A 24,207-nucleotide genomic window follows, 5' to 3' on the forward strand; every position below is an offset into this window, starting at 1 on the left:
TGGAAATGAGGCCTAAGTCATGGCCAGTGAGGATTCTAAACATCCACTGAAAAGGACTTAATGTTTAGTGGAATAATTTCAATTTTTAAATTATATTGCTTTATTATGAGTGAAATATGTTCCATGTTCAAAACTTTTGTGGTCAAAGAGGCTACAGGCATATCTACCTCAATTGCAATCGCTCTTACAATTTGATGTTGATTTCTGAATCTGTTTGAGACATTTTCTCAGTTGCTTCACCAATTATACCTGATCTCAATTCTAGGTCACAAAACACACTTAAGCTTGAGAACTGACTCACTGACACTGTAAAATAATGTTTGGAATCTCTCCAAATGCTACCAAGTCCAGGGCCTTGAAATTAAAATGAAGCATCTCTCCAATATTTCATTCTATGGTTTAATTCACATTAAGCTTATTATCAAGGATATATAATATGAAAGTTTTGCTGGCTTTTTGTTTGTTTAGGTTAACAGATTTCACTCTGGAGAGTTTCGTACCTCATCTAAGGTTGTAATTAGAGTATACTGTCATATATGAAAGTTGGTGATTTGGGGACGTTCCAGTATAAAAGAGTTAACATTTTTTCCTATCCCAAATTGTAAATAAAAAGACAACTCTTTATTAAAACATCCAAGCCTAAACAAATGCTAAGTTCCCTAATAAAGCAAGTTTAAGAAAAAATAAACTCTGATATCACTTTAACCGAATTTAAGAATTAGGTTTCTTGAAGATCCCTCTTTTCACTAAACCTGAAATGCTTCCAGTCTCAACATTTTCTGCTCTGGGTCTTATCTCAAGACTTGATTACGATATTGTTTTTTATTCTTATGACAGTTTCGTTGAGATATAATTCTCATTCCATACAATTAAAAGTGTACAATTTAATGATTTTTAGTATATTCACAGAGTTGTGCAACTAGCACTAAAATTAAGTTTAGAACATTTTCATCACCTCAAAATGAAGTCTTTTACTCATTAGCAGTCCTCCCCAATTCTCTCCAACCAAGGTCCATTCTGGACCTTTCATATAAATGGATTCATACAATATGTGGCCTTTTGTGATTGATGCCTTCACTTAATATTTCAAGTTTCATCCATGTTATAGTATGTATCAGCACTTCATTACTTTTTATTGCCAAATAATATTTCATTGTCTGGATATACCATATTTTACTTATCAGTTCATCAGTTATTTTTTATTGCCAAATAATATTTCGTTGTCTGGGATATACCATATTTTACTCATCAGTTCATCAGTTAATATACATTTGGGTTGTTTCCACTTTTTGGCTATTTTGAATAATGCTTCTGTGAATATTGTGTACAAGTTTTTGCGTGGATATTTGTCTTAATTTTTGTTGGGTATATATCTAGGAATGGAATTGCTGAATAATATGATTACTGCATATTTAATCTCATGAGGAACTGCAGCACTGTTTTCCAAAGTGGATGCATCATTTTACATTCCCACTAGCAGGGTATGAGAATTCCAGTTACTCCACATCTTCACCAACACCTGTTATTATCTGTCTGTTTGATTATAGCCATCATAGTGGGTGTGAAGTTGCATATATACCATTGTGGTTATCAGTTACATTTCCCTAATGGGGTTAATGATTTTGAGCGTCTTTTCATGTGCTTATTGGCCAGTTGTATGTCTTTGGAGAACTGTTTTTCAGTTCTTTGCCAGTTTTTAAATTGGGTTATTTGTTTTTTATTATAGAGTTGTAAGAATTCTTTATACATTCGGTATATAATTCTCTTATCAGATATATAATATTCAAATATTTTCTCATATTCTATGGGTTGTCTTTTCACATTTTTGATGGCATCCATTGAAGCATAAATTTTTTAAATTTTGGTCATGTATAATTTATCTATTTTTTCCATTGCTGCATATGCATTTGGAATCTTATCTAACAAGGTCATGTCTAACCCAACGTCACAAAGGTTTACACCTATGTTTTCTTATAAGAGGTTTATAGTTTTAGCCTTTGCATTTAGGCCTATGATCCATTTGGAGTTTTTGTGTACGATGTGAATAATAGGTACAAGTTCATTCTTTGAAAATGTAGGTATCCAATTGTCCCAGCACAGTTTATTAAAAAGACTATTTTTTCCTCATTGAATTTTCTTGATATTCTGTTGAAAATCAATTGAACATAAATGTGAATGCTGATGTGTGGACTCCAATTCTATTCGATTGATCTATGTCATCCTTTTGTCTTAATTATTGTTGCTTTGTAGTAAGTTTTGGAATTTGAATTTGTGAGTCTTCCACCTTTGCTCTTTTTCAAGATGATTTTGGCTATTCTGGGTATTTTTTATTTCCATATAAATTTTAGGTTAAGTGATTCAATTTCTTAAAAAAACAGCCGGTTGGGATCTTGATGAGGATTGCACTAAATCTGTAGATTAATTTGAACATTGCCAATTTAACAATGTTCTTCCTATCCATTGACATGGGATGGGATGTCTTTCTATTCACTTAGGTCTTTAATTTTTTCCAACAATGTTTTGTACTTTTCAGAGTTTGTATTCCTTTAAAAAATTATTTCTAAGTATTATTTTGTTACTATTGTAAATGGAATTATTTTATTAAATTTTCACATTGTTCATTGCTAATGTATGGAAATACAACTGATTTTTATATATTGTTTTTGTGTCCTGCAACCTTTCTGAACTTGTTTATTAGTTGTAATAGGTTTTCAGTGGATTCATCAGGATTTTCTGTATATAAAATTGTGTCAAAAGAGAGATAGTTTTTTTGCTTCTTTCTAATCTGGATGCTTTTTATTTCTTTCTCGCCTAATTGCCTTGGCTATAATCTCCTATACAATTTGAATAGAAATGGTGAGAATGGACAACATTGTCTTGTTCTTGATTTTACATAGAGAGCATACAGTCTTTTACCACTAAATATGATGTTAGTTGTGAGTTTTTCAGATACATTTTTATCAGATAGAGGAAGTTTCCTTTTATAGTCCAAGTTTGCCAAGTGTTTTTATCATGATAAGGTGTTAGAGTTTGTCAAATGTTTTTTCTACATATACTGAGATTTTCATGTGGTATTGTCCTTTATTCTATTGATATGGTATATCTCATTAATTGATTTTTGGCTGTTAAAACAACTTTGCATTCCTGGGATAAATTCTACTTGGTCATGGTGATTAATCCTTTATAAATGTTACTGGATTTGGTTTGCTAATATTTTGTTCTGGATTTTTGTGTCTATATTTGTAAGAAATATTGGACTTTAATTTTCCTGTAATGTCTTTGGGTTTGGAATCTGGCCACATAGAATGAATTGGAAAGTCTTTTCTCCTCTTTTATTTTTTTGGAAGAGTTTGTGAAGAACTGGCACTTTTTTCTTTAAACACTTGAAAGAATTCATGAGTGAAACCTTTTGGGACTGGGCTTTTCCTTGTGGAAAGTTTTAATGTTACTGCTTAATATTAATTATTATAAGTTTATTCAGATTTTCTATTTTTTTCTTGAGTCATTTTTGATAGTTTGTATCTTTTTAGGAATTTATTTTATCTACATTATCTAAATTTGTTGGCATACGGTTTATTTGTTTGTTAACCAAGTGTATCCCCACCCTTTATCTAGGAACTGTCCACCCCCATTCTCTGTGGTTACAGTGGCAGTTCCCTAGCTACATTTGTGAACGAGGCTGCCTTGCTACTCTTGATGGGCTCATATAACCAGTTGGGAGTTGAAAAGCTATTTTCCCTGCAGTCTAGTAACATAGACTAGTAACATGTGAGCTCAGAAGCTCTTGGCAGCCACATTTGCCAACCTGTTGCCTGAAAAACAGAGAAAACCATTCTGTGATGAGAGGCATTGATGAGGGTGACTGGGGGAGCAAATATGGGAGACAGATACATGATTAGAATTAAAGCCCTGGTTTTAGTTCATATTATTGAAATTGGGTAGCATCCCTACCAGCGATTCCCCACTCTCATGGACTTTGTTTTACATCTTTTGGGAAGACATCTTTCAAATATAACTAATGGAGTCTTGACTAGTAGAGAACCTGGCCCTGGAAAGTGAGCATTATAACTGGAGGCAGGCAAGGCTGCATTCTATGTTTTCAAGGTGGAGTCACAGTCAGTGATAAGCTTTAGTCCCAGGGGCCTGGATGAAAGTAGACAGAGAATGACAGAACAAGGATATAGCTCAGCCAGGTATGTGCTTCCTATTAGTAGCTAGTGAACTGAGGCTACTTAAGGTAAAAAAATCATACATCTGGGTGAATAATAATAGCTACATTCTCTGTTATACTCCATTTCTAAAATAAAGATTGAGATTCTGATTGGGAAGATGTAGGATCTGGCAATTAGAGGTCTTGGAAGACCTAGGTTCCCCCAAAGCACCCTCTTCTAGGTCCTGCATTGGACCAAAGGATGTAGCATTTAGGACCAGGATACAGCCTGAGGTACAGGGACAGGATCCCAATGTTGTTTTAGAGGAATGTCACCTTGCTACCTTATCCCACTTTCCAATTTTCCACATATGGCTCAAGATATAAACATAATAAATGTAAATAGGATGGACAGATTTCTCATTTTTTCTAAGAAAAGCAGCTGTATGGACATGACCCTGTTCCTGGAGTATCATTCAAACCTATGGCTTTAGAAGTAGTGAAAATATTTGGGTCATAGAGTATTGTCAAATGGAATTCCTCCCAAATGGAACTTACTAATAATCTATGAAACGCCAATAATTTCACGTACCTTACTGAATCTAACAAAGAAGAGTAAGATACGTATTTTGGGAGAGTGATCAATTGAAGGTTTTTGTTGTTGTTTTTATCTTGTTTTTTCTCCACCATTGTATATGGGGTAGGGGTGAGTTCTGTTTATCATTTTACCACCAGTCGCAAAAACAGAAAGTGCCATATCTGGACCAGATTGGGATTGCACTAAAGAAATAACGGATACTAACGAAAGATCCTGAGTGAAAAAGAGTTGGCTCTGTGAAATCTCCTGTCAGTGTAGTCTCTGGATGTGACTTTGCAATGGGGAGAAGATAGTCATGATTATGTTATGCAAGGCAATTTTGGAATTTTATATTTTAAATGTAAGAGAGTGTGCATGTGTTAGGTGGAAAGGGGAAGGAATGTAACTGATACCTACTGGAATGACAGCTCTGCTATTTTTGAGAATGGCTTCTCCCTTTTATCCACATGTTTACAGAAGTGGGACTCTCAGTAGCTATGGTTGAAATTATAACATAGCCCTTTAGCACTTTTGATTGGTTCAGAGATGGCCGTCTGACCCAAATGTGGCCAAAATTCCTTTCTTAGGCCCTTTTGTTATTTCATCAGTTCAGTAATGGCTGTCTGACGCAAGCCAGGAATATCTCGAGTGTTGAAGGAAGGAGGGAGGGAAGGAGAAAGAGAGGGAGGGAGGGAGGTAGTGAGAGAGAGAGAATACTAGACCATTATTTTTCACCACACAGACTGAGGAGGAGAGGAAGGAAGAGAGAGGGATGAAGGCAACTCTAAGAGTGGAGTCGAAGTGAGAGGCAGACCGTGTTCAGCTCCCTGCTTCCAGCTTGCTTCTGGGCCCCGGTGTCTCATGGGTTCTGTGATCTAGTCCTTATATCAGATCTCCCTTTTGCTTTAGCTAATTTTAGTAGGTTTCTGCTACTTACAACCAAAAGAATGTTAACCAGTGTAGTCTGTTAAAGAGACTAACATCCTATTGCTCCATTTATGGTAATACATTTAATATAATGATTTGTTATGCACACAAAAACATAGCAATTATCTTTCTTAGCCTATCAGCTCCTTAAGTGAGAGAACTATAATTTCTCCTCCTCTTCTTTCTTCTTTTTTGCATCCTCCTCCTTTTTTGTGCTGTTGGAGCCTAGCACAGTCGTAACATCGATAGATACTAATATAATATTTAATGACCCAAACTGAACATAAATAGAAAGAAAAGTAAGAAATTCCCCCTAAGTCCCAACACTAAGTGAGTAAAGCCATTTTTACTTCTCCCTGGACCCAGATTTGTCCACATTCTTTCATCATTTTTATTTAAGTGTAATCCCAGGACATACCCAGTTTTGTAATCTATTTTTTCCCCAATAATAGTGTATTATAAATATGTTGCCGTGATGTTCACAGCCTTCCAAAATTGCTATTATTATTGCTTCAATAATGGGAAGGATAAATTTAGAAAGTATTTATACTGAATATTTCATAAGGCAAACAGAAATTGAAAGTGCTTTCATCAGAGTCAACAAGGCAAATCTGCTCCTCTCTTTCTTCATTGTCTTCCCTTGCAAAACCACATCCTGTTCAAATCCCACTCTTCTTGTACACCACCCCTGCTCCTGTGCTTCTGCATGTGGCTGGAAAAAACCCCACCACCACCCTGACCATCTCACTTCCAATTCCTGATCACTAACCCCAAGAGGGCCCTTGATGCTATGCAGCAATCCTTCCATATTTCCTGAATCTATGCACTCTCTCATTTTCCTAGGTGCTTAGATCAGTCTTTCACCTCCAGCCTCTAACATTGTCTCCCCCAGGCTCCATCTGAGCTGATGACATTGTACTTTCTTTCACCGAGAAATAAGAGACAATCGGAAGAAAATCTATAAGACCCCACAACCACATCTCCTTGTCTACCTCCATTTTTTCTAACATACTCTGCCTTTCCTCCTGTTCCTGGGAAAGATCTCAACATTCTCCTCTTTAAGCCCAGGTCTTTCTTGGCACTGAGTCTGTCCTCTCTCAGCAGCTCAAGGGTTTTGCTCCAGCCATTCCTTGCCATCTCCACCACTCCTCTCTCTTCTTCTTTATCGGACTCTTCTTATTAGACTTATGAATGCACCTTTACTTTGTCGATGTAAGGAATGTCCAAACCTGTAGAGAATTTTTATGACTTTATTTGAGCCAATCTGACAACATATGCCAGAAAGCTAAATTTTAATGGAGATTTGCAGTTTTATAGCTCCTTTTTATATGTTAGAATCAGAGGAGACATAAGGAGGATTACATTAAATCCATTGTTGGTAGATTAAGGGGTGGGAGAAAGCATAGCGGGGAAATCTCTAGGATTGGATAAAAGGCAAGATGGAGAAACACATACTTCTTTTACACTGGTGGATACAGGATAGTTAATAATTAACATTCACAGCACATAGAGATGGTATGTGGAGAACAAGGGAACAATGAGGGGTTCTATGGTCTTGTGCTTTAGTGGTCTTGTGCTCTGGTGTTGGTGGTTGTGCCTTTGGAAGGTAGGAAAAGAAAATTACTCTGACATTTCAAAGGTATGTTATCGTTGATGCATAAGAGCAATGGACAGAGCTCACCTGAGGCAAAGATTGACCTTTGCTAAGGAAGCTACAGGCCTGAGACATGACTACCTGCTATGGCTTGCCCAGTTAGGAATTTGTGATAAGACCATCCTGTACGGTTACTTTTGGTCTCTGAGTTTGTCAGTCCTGCCGTGTGGCATCACTGAGCTTGTCAGGTTTATTGCATAGCCCTGGGGCCTTTTGCTCACAACTTCTTTCCTTACACACATACATGCACAAACACCGCAAACACTTCTCATGACCCACTTCACCCTTCACCTACTGCTCCATTTCTTACCTTTTTTTGAGCAAAATTCCTTGAGTCTGGCGGTTTTCAAAGTGTACTTTGAGATGCAGCATCGGTATCACCTGATATCTTGTTAGAAATATAAATTCTCAAGCTTCACCCCAAGTCTACTCAATCAGATATTCTGAGAGTGGGGCCCAGCAATCTGTGCTTTAACAAGCCTTTCAGGTGTTTCTGAGGCATGCGAAAAGTTGAGAACCACTCTTTAGCATATAATTGCTGACTCCAATTTCTCTCTTTTCATTCTCTCTGAAACACATTTCAACCAGGCTTTAGATCCCTGCATTCCACAGAAACTGCTCAGTCAAGGTCAAGAATGACCTTCTTTGGTGGGGGCCACATTTCTCATTGACAGATAAGCAAGACAAGGCTAGAGTGGACCCTGTGGTACTGGAGTCGAGTCAGAGACAGCAGTATGAACTTAGGTTTAGCTTAATATAAGTGTATGTACATATAGATAGATAGATAGATGTATGGATAGCTAGAGAAGGAATAATAATTATAGATATGTGTGTATTTGTGCACGAGCATATACATACATACATTACCTAGCTTTATATGCTGAGAGGACCTAGGAGCAACGATATCCCAGTAGCAATGAACACACTCATGGCCTAGACAGTAATATCATTCTCTAATAAAAAGAACTAGGACCCTTTTAAAGAAATGGCTGATTTTAGGACTGGGATCAGGAAAATACAAGATGATCTAGAGCCAGAAAGTAACAAATTGCTAAAAAAAAGTTTTATAGTCCAGATGCCATCGGCCCTGTTTTTATTTTTATTCCATTGGCTGATGTTTCTAATCTCCTTTGCTGATTCCTTCTCATCTCTCTGATCCCTAAACATTGGAGTATCCCAGGGCTCAGTCCTCGAACTTTTTCTCTTTTCTATCTTCAAATTGTTCCCTGGTGATCTCATCCAGTTTTGTGGCTTGAAATACTATCTACAGGTTCCCAAATTTCTATCTTAGCTAGACCTCTCCCCTGAGCTTAGAATTGTGTATATAGTCATGAGCCACTTAAGGATGGGATACATTCTGAGAAATGCCTCATTAGGCGATTGCATCATTTTGCAAAATCATGGAGTACACAAACCTAGGTGATATAGCCTACTATACATCTAGGCTATATTGTATAGCCTATACAATAGGCTCTGTAGGAGAGGAAACATAATTTCTCCCCTACCTTTTTAGGCTTTTGGCAGAGATAATCTTGAAATAAAAGACAGATTAGCAAGGGAAAAACAAACAAAAATTTAATAACGTGTGTACCTCCTGTATTCATGGGAAAGAATACAGGAGTAACTTGCCAAAATGGCTGAGACCACCACCTTAAATACCATCTTCAGTTGAAAACAAAAGGTGTTGGGGACCAAGGGGGTCAGTTTTGGGAAGTTACCAGGAAAAGCACAGTGAACAAAGGCAAGGTTGTCATGCAGATTTGTGCCCTGCGTTGTTGAGTTTCTAGAGCTGAGGTCATCCCTTCTTCCCCGGGACAGCCAGAGAGACACCCTTACAAATGGAGATTTCCCTTACATATGTAAATTTTTTTATTTGAACGTGTCTCCCCTCCTCTGTGGCTAGATGGGAGGCTCCCAGAGGGAAAGGAGGAGTCCTGATCTGGGGGTGGACTAGCCCACCCCTGAAATCAGCTTCCTTATACTTCACCTCTGGAGAAGCAACTTCCTCTAGCTCTTGTCTACCTCAAGCTCTTGTCTTGCTCAGAGTCCTATTCTGAAACTATAGCATGTGTTTTCAGTAATCCAAAGTGACACTGAAATCAATAGAAAATCTCCACCTTTAGGTACTTTTGTATAGCTCCCAATGACCTGGTCGGTGGGGGCACAGTGAGTACTTGAAGCAACAGGAGCAGGCTTTGTCGGCGATGGACAGTGGTCTCTGCCCTTTCCTACCATTTCAAAAATAGCATCAGCAGTTTCTGGAATATTTCAGTGGAATAATGGAGTAAGGAAGGCAACTGGAACATTCATGTATGCAATAAAATCTCATTATTATTATTCCTGGGAAATGGGCTCTCTGGATTAAGAGTTCACACAGTGTTTACAGGGGGAAAAATTAAGTTAAATATTCCTGGCGTCAACAACCTGACTGCCAGCCAGCTCCAACTGAGCAGCCAAAAAGCCTTAAATAGAACATGTTTCCAGCATCTGCTGCCTCTGCCTCCTGAGGTGATTTTCCGACGCTGGCTCGCTCGGTGCCCCATAGTTGGCCAGCCTGTCCCACCTTATGGCCTCTCGGTGTTAAAAAGCAAATAACCAGCTCCGCATGTTTCCTGAGCTACGCCTAGTACAGGTCCCCCCACTTCCCTTTTGATGAACTAAGTAGAAGTTTTTAAAGAAATAGGTGTATTTTGTGCCAGTAGTCCGAGCTATCTGGTGACTGAAGTGATGGCTGTGAGTGTGGAGAATGGGTGTATTTCTCTCTCTACAAAAGATCCAACATCTGGCAGTTCAACATAGTCCAGAGCACAGGAAGCTTTGGATAACTGGGGCAGATGGAAGGTGTGCTTCCCCTGAAATGTGGGGTAAAGGACTCAGTTTTCAGCTGTGCTTTAGTGAGGATGACCAGAGGCCTTTGTGTTCATATGCTGCTATCGGGTGGGTTTTTATATTAAGTCGTTAGGTTTTAGATAGTCTGTGATAAGAGACTTCACAGTCATGCAAATGTACAAACCTCAGGAGAGAGTGAGACAGCTGGCCCTGACCTTGGTGACTTTCCTGGGACAGTTCAGAGCTTGGCATTTACTACGGAGTTAGAGAATTCCTCCCTCCCTCTTTCCCTTTCTTCCTATTTACAGGGAGTAGAATTGGAAAGGAATATTTAGGCAGTGAGTGGAGATAGTTGGAGGTTCACACAGCAGTGGGGGTTACTTTTTAAAAATTGAAATCAGTTAACGAATCTTTGATTATGGCGTCTACTTCTGATATGGCCACCGTACTTTCAGATGCTTGAGGACTGACTCAGACAGCACTCAGCCCCAAGACCCCTGGAGCGGCACATGGGACTGAGACCTGAGTATTCCTTCCCACAGACAACAGCCTTTAAATATTTTTACAACAAATTTTACACCGGTAAAGACTAGGGAAGGGCCCATGGTGATGAAGTTCCATCAGAGGTGGCACTGCAAGATAGGAATACCGTCAGGACACGAATTTTAAATAAACATGTTAGAATGTATACAAACAAACGTTATTGTTTGAATATTTTTAGTCCAATAAAATAATACTGATGATAGTGTCCTGAAGACCCTCAAGCACTGAGTGGCTGGATAATATTTGAGATATTGATTCGTCCCCTAGCCCCATGCCCTATCATTTTTTTTTCTCTCTCTCTTTAGGGAAAAGCAGAGAAAAGAAGACATCTTCCTGGCTTTGCATTTCAAAAGCCCATGCCCTCTGTGACTAGGAGAGGACTGGGGCATAGCTACAAAGCTGTGAAGCAGGAGAGGTTCAGAAGGTCAGTGAAGCAGGAGGGAGGGGGTTTCCCTCTGGGACCAGCAAGTGGGGCCTGGTGGGCTTGGCACAAGCACCCGGGAGCCAGCTGGGAACCACGCCAGGGCTCATCCTTGAATGGGCATCATCCATCATCTGAGCCCTGGCGAGGATGACTGGGCTTTTTGTGGGGGTCTATGAAGCGTCACTTCCACAGCCACCGGCATTTTACTCAGAAGGTTTGCAGCAGGATTGTCATGTTGTGAGGACAGTTCTCCCACCCTTCTTTCTCTCACTCACCTGTAAATCCAAGAGAAGTAGCTTAGCATGGGGTCCTAGACACCCAGCTGATGAGAGTGTGGTGAAGGGGAAGTCTCCAAAACCTTACTGGGAAGTGTAGGGGTAGGGGTTTGGGAGGAAGCAGCTTGGAAGCCCCTGAGCTGGGACAGTAGTTAACACAGCCTAGATACACAGTAAAAGGCCCAGGCTGGATGCAAGAGGGCCCGGCTTTTAATACAGCTCTGCTTCTAAGTCACCGTGTAATTTGGGGAACAATACTGCTTTTCTTTGGGTCTCAGTTTCCACATTGCGTTCATTTGTTCACTCTTTCATTCAATTATTTTTTCACTTAACGATTTTTTACTTCCTCTTCACCTCTATTCTTACTCAATAAACAGTTATTAACTACCATTTATAGGCTAACCCCTCCTGGGCACTGGATACACAAAGAGACACGGGTTCTGTCCTCAAGGAACTTCCAGCCCAGAGCTCCAAAATGAGGGGGTCTAAATGATTGGTCTTTTAAGTTTCTGCCAATTCCGACATTGTGTAATTCTATTATTATTGCAAGTTTTCCATTGATCTTGCCCCACACCCCCAATGGTAGAATATTTCTTTTGCAGAGCTTGTGGCTCAAGATAGCAAATTCTTGCCTTGAGGGATTGGTTTCAATATTTGGAATGGCTAAAGGTCATTTGAGCCAAGTGTGGTGGAAAAGACAGCTAAGGCATAGAAAATAACCGAGTTCCAGGTGGCCTGGCAGTCTAACGCCCCTGTATTTATTTCTGGTTGAAGTCATCTTGGAAGGCAGCTATGCTCACACTATATGACCAATGCCACTGGTTGACGTCATCTTGACACAGCTTTTGAGTGCCCTACGGTGGTCTGCCCGGGGATACAGTTTTTGTTAAGCTTTCAGATCATCTTGTGGAGCACAGATTCCTGATGCCAGAGTGAGAGCCTCCCAACTGCTTGTGGGCAGCCTCTATCCGTGAGGTCACTGTGGTGGCCTGCTTTGTCATCAGCTTCTCATGTTTCTGCTTTTGCCACAGTTAGTGCTATTTCATCTCCCCTCTCTCCCAGCTTCCTTCAAAGATTGACAACAAATTCAAGTAGTAAAGGATGACACATCTAAGAACATACTCATCTAAATGCTAATTACATGCCCATTGTCATCTTAGTGTAGAGGTATTCTTCTATCTCTTGGGTGAAGAAGCCTGTGAATTGAAGGAGCCATCGTCATTCCATTTCTACTAATTATCTAGTCAGCTTGTTCTGTGAGTGTGCCCTGACATATCTCTCACCTTCTGTAGGCCAGGAGTACTTGATCCACTCATTTACTCCTTTCTTCCCCAAATAAATAATAGTTACCTGGTACCAAGCAATGTAGCTAGGTAGGGATGATGCACAAGACATGATCCCTTCCTTGTGAAGCTTACAATATTGAAGAAGGGATGGGCACATATACACTCAATTGTGATATCACATAGTAAGTGCAGATAGAGGAGTACATGAGAGAGAGAGAGAGAGAGAGAGAGAGGGAGGGAGAGGGAGAGGGAGGGAGGAGGGAGGAGGGAGAGAGAGAGAGGAAGCACAGAGGGAAAGAGCAGACTGGGTTCTTTGTGGTAGATGATATTCTTGTTTGCAAATACACACTGCTCTTCTCAAGGATTATACTTCTCTGCCCTACTAACATCAGACTTGGCCATGGGATCTGCTTTGGCCAGTTAAATGAGGCATGTCATTTTGAGTCAGAAGCTTTAAAAGCTCGCATATAGTCTGCTATGTTTTTTTCTTTTGCCCTTTGCCATGATGGCCAGCAAATATTCCAGGCTGTTCTGTCAGCTTGTGTCCTGTAGTGGAGCTGAAGTGATGCAGAGTAAGCAAGAAATAAATTATTGTTTAAAGCCATTGAGATTTTAGGGTCATTTATTACCGTAGCATAACCTAGTGAATTCCGGCTGGTACACTTTTATTTGTCTTTGTTCCTTAGTGTGTGGTGCATAGTAGGTACTCCATAAATGTTTGTCGAATGAGCGAAGAGCAGAAGGGATTAGATAAGCGTGGATGAATGAGGAGAGGAGGTTCAGTGGGGTCTGGAAAGCCTTACATAAAGAAGTTCAGCAGGAGCCTGGTTATGATGGGCGTTATACACTCGACAGGAAAGGCTTACAGTGATTTTGTCTTCCTTCATATCTTCTGTTTGCTTGCTATGTCATAAACAAGCTTTGGAAGCTGACTCTACTGCTTAGCCAGAAAAGAAATGATATTAAAAGGATAGTGTATTGCTCATAAAATCATTGGGGAGGACGGAGTAAGCTAGAGAAACAGACTTGGGGCTAAGTTTCCAGCAATAATACCACAGAACTCTCAGAGAAGGCAGTGTTTCCCAACTCAATTTGTAAAGGAAAAAATAAATGGCTGTAACAAAGATGCTCAAAATCCAGTGGTTTAAAGAGTATGGAACTGTTCTTTTGTCTAACAGTTTCAAGGCAAACAATCTAGGTCTTTACAATTCAATGACTTTCAATAGTTAAATACATAACTTATTTTAGATATCAAATTTTATACTTGAAAAGGCTACTTTCAAATCCTATGGAAATTATGATAATAGTGATAGATTTTAAATGATAGAGTAAACCACATGAAATTGCAAGTACGAGGCATTCTTGACCTGAAAAAATGGCAATTTCATACAGTTATACCTAATACAATCATACTTTAATAAAGTATTTCAAAATAAAGTCAAAGCATATTATTTCAGCACATATTGTTGTCCACATAGTGATCTTAACAATTTACTAATAACATCAGCTAAATATCACATGTGAACCATGTAACTTCATTTCACCAGAGTCAGCTTTTTGCTTTGGATCCATATTTATTGACACACACACACACACACACACACACACACACACACACACACACACACAGAGACACGTGTGTGTGTGCGCGCGTGCATGCATACACATGTTTTACACATTTTTAAATTTACAAAATTTGCAGCTTTTAATTTAACTTCAGATAAACAAAAGTGTTAACATGTAAGCTATTTCGTTTAAGCTAGGAATATCCTTCAACAGATCTGCAAGGTGAGAGTCATTTGTAAAAAATCTTTATTTCAGCTCGCACATTCTTGACAACTTACTTTGAATGCCAACACACTTTGATATGAAAAACGGTGGTACTCTGATTCCATGATTCACCGAAAGCTGAAAGCAGATGGACTCTAGGAACTCATATTTTGTTAGAGTTCCCCATTTTAGTTTCATCATTCAATGTGCAATTCAGAGCCGTAGACAAACATTTACATATGAGAACTTCTCTCTGAATAAAACAACATGTGTTAACTTGAATCTCAAGATTTTAGATAAAATTCATGCTGTATAAGGGCCTTTACATCTTCCTGACATTGTGGCAAAATCACAAGTGCACAAATACTTGCAATATTTCTATCATTTCATTTTAAAAAACCTTTATTACGTCAAATAATTCATCTGCAGTAGTTTGATTTTGCACTCCGCTTGTGGAACAAATTGTGTTCTTCTAAGCATTTCCATTTGGGCTTTCTGAATAGTGCCATTAACTGACACAGCTACTCATATCTGTAGTTCCATCATCAATTGATAAACTTCTGAATTAGCGTGGTTTCACCATTATGTGGAATGCCATCCATGGGTCTGCTAATAGTATCATCTGATGGGGAGCTCTTTTCTGTTTTCTCTACTTTTGGTGGTCCCCAAAGTAGATAATTTGGCTGTGGATAATTTCCAGGCAGGCAAAAAGAACAATTCTGCATTCGTGTGAGGCATTTTAGCTTTAGCCATTAGTTAAATGGTGTTGTAACCAGCGTTCTGATGTTATCAGTCTCATAAAAGAACTTCATTTCTTATTTTGAGTGTTCAGATGCATAGAGATGATTGTATCTTTTGCTGTTTAATATCTACGTGATGGGCTGAGGTGGTGGTGTAGTTTTCAGGGAGCCATTGATTCATTCGCGCAAGTATGACATCTAAGCTGAGGAAGAGGCTTATCAGGTCACACAAATCCAAATTCAAGACATTCTTTATAAATCCTTTATTAGTGACTCAAAATCTTTTTTTTTTTATTGCTGTGTCTGTTTTATGAATCCAATAGTTTTAGAATTTAATTAAAAAATTTCCATAAATACGTGTAAAAAATAAATATTTAAGTGTAAAACCCTCAATGGAACTACAGATCTTTTTATGGCTTCAGAAAATCTTTTGGTCAGTATATTTCTAGGTCATCTTTATTCTTTAGAATGTTTTAAAACAAATTACAGGGAAAGATTCTGAGAAGATTGTGGAGTAGGAATCACTAGGAATATGTCTCCCCAGATAGACAATAATTGCATTGGCAGAATCTGATATAACTATTTTGGAACTCTATTGAAGATTTGCAATTTCCAGGGGAAACCTGAGAGTAAATTGTAAATTGTGGTTAATTTTGGCCAATTTCAGCTCTTAGCATAGTAACAGATACCAATCTTCACCGCCCCCTGCCCCCACTCCAAGCCTTGCCGCAGAAGCCCTGCACCCATTCCTGGAGCAGCCTGCATACAGCTTGCAGGAACCAGGACAGGCAATAAAGACACTGTTCTCCAGATGTCAGAGATCTGTGCTCTGATTGTTGATTGATGCCTCTGATCAAGGAAGTACTGACAAAGAAGGGTAGCCACTGTTGTTGTACCTGGCTTCATTCTTGCAAGCCCCGCACCTTCTAGCTGAAGTGACTTCAGGACATTTAAAGGATAAGCACCCTTTCTCCCCTCTCTATTCATTAAGACTAGAACGTTCAAAAACAACTGCACATACAAAGAAAATTAGAAAGTGACCCTGCTTGGCCAGGGACTGTGCATGTGCAGACTCAGAAAAGACCTGAGGAGACCTTAAAGGTACACTTCAGGCCGATCCTTTAAACAAAATAGAATTATCAATAAAGAGATAGGAAACCTAAAAAAAAAAAAAAATCTGGAGCTTAAAAGTACAGTAACTGAAATAAAAAAAAGATTCACTAGAGGGATTCAAAGGCAGATGTGAGGAGACAGAAGAATCAGTGAACTTGAAGATAGGACAATGGAAATTACTGAGTCTCAGGAAAGATAGTAAAAAGATTAAAGAAAGGGGACAGAACCTAAGGAAGCTGTAGGACAATATTTATTGCTCTAACATATGCATTGTGGGGGTTCCCAAAGAAGAAGAAAGAGAGAAAGGGGCAGAGAGAATATTTGAAAAAAACGACGATTGAAGAATCTCCAAATTTTATGAAAGACTTGAATATAAACATCCAAGAAGTTCAAGTAAGATGAATTCAAAAAGACCCATACCAAGGTATATAATAAACTTTTGAAAGCTATAGACAAACACAGAATCTTGAAAGCAGCAAGAGAGAAGCAGCTCACCATATACAAGGGATCCTCAAAAAGATCGTGAGTAGACTTCTCATCAGAAACTTCGAGGGCCAGAAGACAGTGGGCTTAGATGTGACAGCAAAACCACAGATAACAAAGGAAAAAATAGACAAATTGGACTTCATGAAAATTAAAAATTTTGTGCATCAAAATGCATATCAACAAATTAAAAAGGCAACCCAAAGAATGGGAGAAAATATTTGCAAGTCATATGTCTGTTAAGAGATTAATACTCAGACTACATAAAAAAATACTAAACTCAACAACACGAAAACAAATAATCCAATTCAAAAATGGGCAAAGGACTTGAGTAGAAATTTCTCCAGAAAAGATATGCAAATGGCCAAAGTATATGAAAAGATATTCAACATCACTGATTATTAAAGAAATGTAAATCAAAAGTACAATGAGATATCAATTCTTACAATTAGAATGATTGCTATAAAAAAAGTAAATAAATGTCGGAGAGGATGTGGAGAAATTGGAATCCTTGTGCACTGTTAGTAGGAATGTAAAATGGTACAGCTGCTGTGGAGAACAGTTTGGTGGTTCCTCAAAATATTCAAAATAGAATTATTATATGTTCCAACAATTCCACTTCTGTACATATACCCAAAATAATTGAAAGCAGGGTCTCAAAGAAATATCTGTATAGCTATGTTCATGGCAGTATTATATATGATAGCTAAAATGTGGACGCAATTCAAGTGTCCATCATTGGATGAGTAGGGAAGCATAATGTGGTATACATACACTGAAATGTTATTGAGCCTTAAAAAGGAAGGAAATTCTGCAATATGTGATAATGTGGATCTACCTTGAGGACATTTGCTAAGTGAAATAAGCCAGTTACAAATAGACAAATATTTTATCACTCCACTTATATGAGGTACACTGAATGGTCAAAATTCTAGAGACAGAAAGTAGAATGGTGTTTGCCAGGGGCTGAGGGGAGAGGGAAATAGGGAATTGTTGTTTAGTGTGTATAGAATTTCAGTTTTATAAAAAGAAAAGAGTTCTGGGAATGGAAAGTGGCGATGTTTGCACAACATTATAAAGGTATCGAATAGCACTGAATTGCATCCTTAATATGGTTAAGATGGTAGATTTTATGTTATGTATATTTTACCACAATAACAAATTAAACAAATAACATAAAAAATTCAAAGAAATAAAGTGTGCAGTAAACAAAGCGAGACAATTAAGCCTTTGATTTTCACTTAAATAACCAAAATTTTGAAAAAAGTACACAAAATATAAATATTACTACCCTTATATAACATATATTGAAAATCAATTTCCTGAAGTTGTAAAGGTATATTTAACAAGTAAAATTATATTTATTTTACTTTTTTCAGAAATACTAAGAAATTCCGGCAATAACCTGAGCTTGGCAAATTGAAAATTTCAAATACAAATAAAAAATAAAAAAGAAACAATGGTAAGAAGTAATAAAAATCAATAATTTAATAGTAAATAATAACAATGTAAAACAAAATGTATTTTTACATTAGTAGAAAAGGTTGTGAAAAAAACTGATAATTAAAAATAACACTAAATGTTTTAAATTCATCTGTAATACAAAGCATCTCACTGACAAAAACCAAACGGCAGTTAAATTAACCATCAGATGAATTGCTATGGTTCAGTCAAAGGCACAGGCAGATGCTATGTGGTATTGCCACTGTTGAGAGCTCTCTGGTGAGAAGTCAGTGATGCATGGAATTATATGCCCCCAAATGATATTTAATGAATGCTGGAATTTCATAGAGGGAGCCATATAAGTAGTGTTCAAAATATTTTCAATGATCATTTTTTTTTTTTTGGCTTAAACAGCAGAAGTTTCTTTTCTCACAGTTCTGGAGGCTGGGAGTCCAAAGATTAGGTGCTGGATAATTTGATTGTGGGTGACTTCCTGGCTTGCATGTGGCTGCCTTCTTGCTGTGTCCTCATGTGATGGAGCTTGATTAATTTTTAAACACACTTATTTTTTTCTTAGCATTTTTATGTTTACAGAATAATCGTGCAGAAAATACCAATAGTTGCTCTGTGTTCTACCTCCTTCCTCTCACTCCAAGTTTCCCTTAACATCTTTGCCTTTTCTGGGTGTTATATAGTTGGAATTATATGGCATGTATCCTTTTCAGACTGGCTTCTGTAACTTAGCACTATGCATTTAAAGTTCCCTCATGTCGTTTCGTGGCTTGATAGCTCATTTGTTTTTATTGCTGAGTAATATTCCACTGTCTGAATGTACCACAGTTTGTTTATCCATTCAGTTATTGAAAAACATCTGGGATGTTTCAGTTTTTGGAAATTATGAATGAAGCTGCTATAAACATTTGTGTGCAGGTTTTTGTGTGAATTTAGTTTTCATCTCATATGGGTTAATATCTAGAAGCGCAATTGCTGAATTGTATGGTAAACCTATGTTTAACTTTGTAAGAAGCTACCAAACTATCTTCCAAAGTGTCTGTACCATTTTATATTCCTACTAGCAGTGAATGAGAGTTTCTGTTGCTCCACATTGTCACCAGCATTTGGTGTTGTGTGTGTTTTGGATTTTAGCTATCTAACAGGTGTGGAGTAGTATCTCAATATAGTTAATTTTGAAATTCTCTAATGAAATCCAAGTTGAGAATATTTTCATTTGCTTATTTGCCATCTGTATATCTCCTTTGGTGAAATTTGTTTTGTTATTTTGAGTTTTAAAAGTTATTTGTATATTTTGGATACAGGTCCTTTGTCTAATATGTGTTTTGCATTAAGTGTCAGAGCAGAAACTTAATTTGAAGTCCAATTTATTGTGGTTTTGGTGTTCTATCTAAAATGTCATCAGCAGTTTACAGCCATACCAACCTGAACAAGCCTGATTCCGTCTGATCTTGGAAGCTAAGCAGGGTCAGGCCTGGTTAGTTCTTGGATGGGAGACCACCTAGGAAGACCAGGTGCTATAGGCATAAAAAATAAAAAATTAAGGGATTGTAAACTGACAAGATCCTTGCAATTTGTGAGGTCAACCAAGGGTTGTCTCATCTAAAAAATAAATAAATAAAAATAAAAAGTCATCAGCAAACCTAGATTTTCCTCCTGTGTTACCTTCTAGAAGTTTTATAGTTTTGCATTTTACATTCAGGTTTATAATCCATTTTGAGTTACTTTTTATGAGTAGTGTAAGGTCTGTGTCTAGGTTCATTTTTTTTTTTTTTTTTGCATGTGGATATCTAGTTGTTCCAGCACAAAAAAGAATAGTTGAATTTCTTCAATAGATTGACTTTGCTTCATCGTCAAAGATCAGTTGACTCTATTTATGTGGATCTATTTCTGGGCTTTCTATTCTTTTTCATTGATATAGTTTTCTATTTTCAGTACTATACTGTCTTGATCACTGTAGCTTCATATTAAGTCTCAAAATCAAGTAATGTTAGTCCTCTGAGTTGTTTTTCTTTAGTATTGTGTTGGCTATTTTGGGCCTTTTGCTTTGCCACACAAACTAGGAAAAGTTTGTCAATATTCACAAAATAACTTGCTAGGATTATGCTTTGAATCACATTGAATCTGTAGATCAAGTTGAGAACTGACAACTTACCAATGTTGAATCATTCTATTCACAAACATGGATCTCTCCATTTATTTAGGTCTTCTTAGACTTCTTTCATCAGAGTTTTGTAGTTTCTCTCAGATATATCTTGTATATATTTTGTTATATTTATGCCTACATATTTCTTTTTTTAATTATCAATTTTTAATAGCTGTAAAAATGCTTAAAATTTTATCAATACACATTTAGAGCCATCAGTCTTGTAGCCAGGCCACTTGTTTTCCATTTGTGGCTCACCAAAGCGCTGTGACCCGTGGGTTGGGAAGTTTTTTGATAAGAAGCAGCAGCTACCACTGAACACGACACACTACAATCTCTTCTACTGCCACTTTTTTATTAAGAACTGGACCTTGCCAGTTTTTCACTGCTGTGGCCAATGTTCTCATTCCTTAGGTGGACCCATCTTTCCTTTACTCAAATTTCTCTGGTTGTTTGTAGGGACAGGTTCTGATTAGAGAATTTTCATAGGGAGTTTTAGTCAGGCTTTTTTTTTTTTTTTTTTTTAATACCAGACATAGAAATTTTGTCATCCTACAGATCCAATTGGACCCTACTTGGATGTTCAGTGATCAGCAAATTCCCTGTGGTTCACATCACTCTAAAGCCTACTTGGGCCCCACTGTTTATGACTGTCTCCACGCCCTCCTTGGCACTGAAGGTTAAGGACCACTATTTGTCCTCTGCTAGTCCAGGCTCCCATCATCCTCATTTAAATCAGGGAGCTCTTTTTAACTGCAATGTCTTTCACAGCATCCCTGGTCACAGGGAGTGACCACTGTGGTACTTTTCAAAGATGGCAGTATTCCTTTACCAATGATTTTCTGAAAGACTCGGTGGAGGCCTCAGGAGACATGGTTACAAGAGAGGTGAGCTGCCTACATTTGAAAATCCACTTCAATATTTCTTTTTAATTTTTTGGATTCTTTCCTGTACAAATACCAGGGGATTTCCTCCTCCTCATATTCATTTAGCTGAATCTTGACTGAAGTTAATTTAGATAGTACACTGAAACCAGAGTCACTGGAAAGTGCATTCAAATTGACAAATTTAGCTTTATTCACACATACACTCTTCAATTTAAATTAGCAGAACCTTCGAATTCTTTCTCCTCCTGGGGTTCACTTTGAAATTGGCCTCCCAGGCTGTATCTGGAACTGACTGAAGTATTAAGAGTAAAAGCAGTCAGAGGTGGTGAATGAGGGGTAGGGAGGAGATGGGCTTCTTTTCCCAGGTAACTGCTTCAGGTGAGGTCAGAATAAGGTCTTCAAACAGGGCAGAAACAGCCTCATTATATGAAAGAAGAGGCTTTGCTTCTACTGCCAAGAGGGTCTTGGGAGCTTGGGGCCTTAAGTTACTAGAAATTATCCAAATATTACTTTATGGACACATTTCTATTCCGATTTCTACTCTTTCCTGATGATAACTCTCACACATGAAATCTGGTGAGGCAGATAATTCCACTGACTTTGTAATTTGGCAACCTGTTGACAATATTTTGAGTATGGTTTTCAGCCTTGCAATTTGGTTAATAAAAAATTCTTTCAGCTCTATTATAGAAAAAATATAGATTTTTAAGTCTTGAGCTGAGAATTTAGGACTCTGAATGTGTTATTGATTTTTCTGTTAGTGGTCCAATTTTAAATTCATTTCTTGAGTTCATTAGTTCATTCTTTGAAGTCTTCTTGTTCTTCATGATTTTCTTTTTCTTTTTTTTTGACTGTGGCCATTTGGTTTACCAAAACCTTGTCTTCAATGGGTACTTCCAACCAGATTACCATATGTGATAATTTACCTAGCTGTTTATTCACGTATGTCAAGGTCTTCCAGAACCCATATCTTTATACTAGATGAAGCTCAGTTTTCATTCCAAACCAGGGCAGATAACCAATCCCAGGTTCTTCTCATTTCCTCAAAATACTGTTGCTTGCAATCCCACTTTGGATGATCTTTGTTCTATCTTTTTCCTACCGTTCTTGGTAGTCCCATTCTGCTTGAAATTTCAGATAACAATTTTGGGGTATTGAGCATGACTCTTTTGGAACCGAAAGGTCACTATAATAAGGATGGACAAATAGGTAGCCTTGAAAGAAAAGCTTGGACTATGTTGGGTGGGGACTTTTCTTTGATCTCTGGGCTCTTAGATCTGCTCTTTTGGGTTGTAGGAGGTGATTCAACCTCAGTTGCAGTTTTCAAACTGGAGTGGGACAGTCCCATTACTGCCACCTTATCTGTGCATATGGGGATTTACAGGTTACAGACTGTAACCTGTCCTCCCCTGGTCTTGTCTCATCCCAGCTTCTCAGCTACCTGTGAAATGGGTAGAACAGACACAGATGTGCTCGCCTTTGAAGATGAGAAAAGAAAGAGACTTTCCCAGGATCCCCAGGGTTGGTTGGCTAGTAGGTAGGCCAAGAATCAAATCCACATCTTCCCAGACCCTCCATACTGATCTCTCTTTTAGGCCCTGCCATAACATCGCTGGCTCAGTGCAAAAGTACACACAGAGGCCCATGTACTATTACCTAAATATTTAAAAGCAAGAATGAACTGTTAAATAAAGTATACTCTATCTTTCTGTTTCGACAAATTGTCACAATTTGTAGTCTCCAGAAGCAGATACTGAGACTGTTTGGCCTTGAAGGTATTAGCGATTAACAAGGGAGGAAGCCAGAGCAGGCAGAGAGGAGTCCAATTGCAGTGCAGCACCCCCAAGCCTCAGCTAACACCACGGGGGGTGGGGGTGTTGTAGAGCATGCATGGCCCATCAGAACATACCAAAATTAGGTGGAATGCATGGGAAACCCCTTCCCCAGCTCCAGGGCAGAGCCAGCCTTTGGATGAAGCAGTTTTGTGTAGCTGCAGCAAGAGCTGACAGCTGAGCAACAAGTTCTTTCTCTAACAAACACTTCTTAATGACGATCTGTTCATCTGAGGAAAGGAAAGCAGGATGAGAGGCCCTCTTTCTCTTCCCACTTCGGGTCTCCACATCTAACCTCTATCCACCTGCCTCCACCGTCACCCTTTGGGCCTGTGGGCATACCATACGGGGCCTGGGCCACTGGGGAAGGCGGGCACAGGAGATCTCCTGGCTCTAAAGCCCTGGAGGTGGGCGGGGAATTCCAGGATCCCCAGTACCCAGAGATGGTGTCTATTTCTGGGCAACTATGGAGCGGGCGGAAGGCCCCTAAAGGAATAGGGGCAGCATAGGGATCACCTTGCTTAGGTTTAAGATATTGCTACTAAAGATCATACTGAGATGCTGGGAGACACCAAAGAGAAATTGCTTAAGGAAGGTTTTGAATTTCTTAGGGGAGATCGTCTCCAGTTAATATTAAAAAAGGCTTAAAAATATCTCCACGAGTACCAGAGATAGTAAGTATTAGCCGTATTCCTGGTGATAGCTGTGCAGGCGCTTCATGCCACTCTCGGGGGGCGGCGGGGAGGGAGGGGGTCGGTTCGCCTTTGGTCCATCAATCCTCTCCCGTGGTGGAATCCTCCCTGCGGGTGTAGGTCAGGATCGCCCTCCATCCCTTGGCGGGCAGGCAGCCAGGTCCGAGGCCGAGCATAGCCGGGCGCTGTTGGGCGCGTGGGGGAGCCAGGGCAGGGACGAGTGCTACCAGGAGCGCAAGTGATCACGGCTGGAGCGGGAGGAGGCAGCCGGGCCCAGCCTGACGCAGTGGCGGGCGGTGGTGGCGACAGAGCAGGCCACTGTCGGGGTACCTCAGCCACGAGTATCAGCCTTTCCTCTGCCCTCTCCTCCTGCGGTTCTGCGCGCGTGGGAGTAAGCGCCTCGTGCACCCGCCGAGGTCACGGG

General features: G+C 38.9%; 1 protein-coding gene, 1 long non-coding RNA gene and 1 pseudogene across 4 annotated transcripts in view; 2 read left to right on the plus strand and 1 right to left on the minus strand.

Moving 5' to 3' along the window:
• The window catches only part of FRMD3 (FERM domain containing 3), a 283,990-nt gene that overhangs the window by 14,389 nt on the left and 245,394 nt on the right, over positions 1 to 24,207 (plus strand). The window contains exon 1 of one of the 3 annotated variants that reach the window (XM_039875677.1): positions 10,986 to 11,104. The exons of the other annotated variants lie outside the window; for them this stretch is intronic. The gene's annotated coding sequence lies outside the window, so the exon portion shown is untranslated. Of the gene's footprint in view, positions 1 to 10,985; positions 11,105 to 24,207 lie in introns of those variants that run through there. 3 annotated transcript variants of the gene reach the window in all.
• LOC120612979 (uncharacterized) lies at positions 19,634 to 19,752 on the plus strand (annotated as a pseudogene).
• On the minus strand, positions 20,878 to 24,005 carry LOC120612960 (uncharacterized). Its single transcript, XR_005655586.1, has 2 exons — positions 23,758 to 24,005; positions 20,878 to 22,700 (listed from the first exon to the last, which is right to left on the minus strand). It is a non-coding gene; the product is annotated as an uncharacterized LOC120612960 (long non-coding RNA).

This window comes from Pteropus medius, unplaced genomic scaffold (genome assembly GCF_902729225.1).
Source record: "Pteropus medius unplaced genomic scaffold, Ma_sr-lr_union100, whole genome shotgun sequence".
Lineage (NCBI taxonomy): Eukaryota > Metazoa > Chordata > Mammalia > Chiroptera > Pteropodidae > Pteropus > Pteropus medius.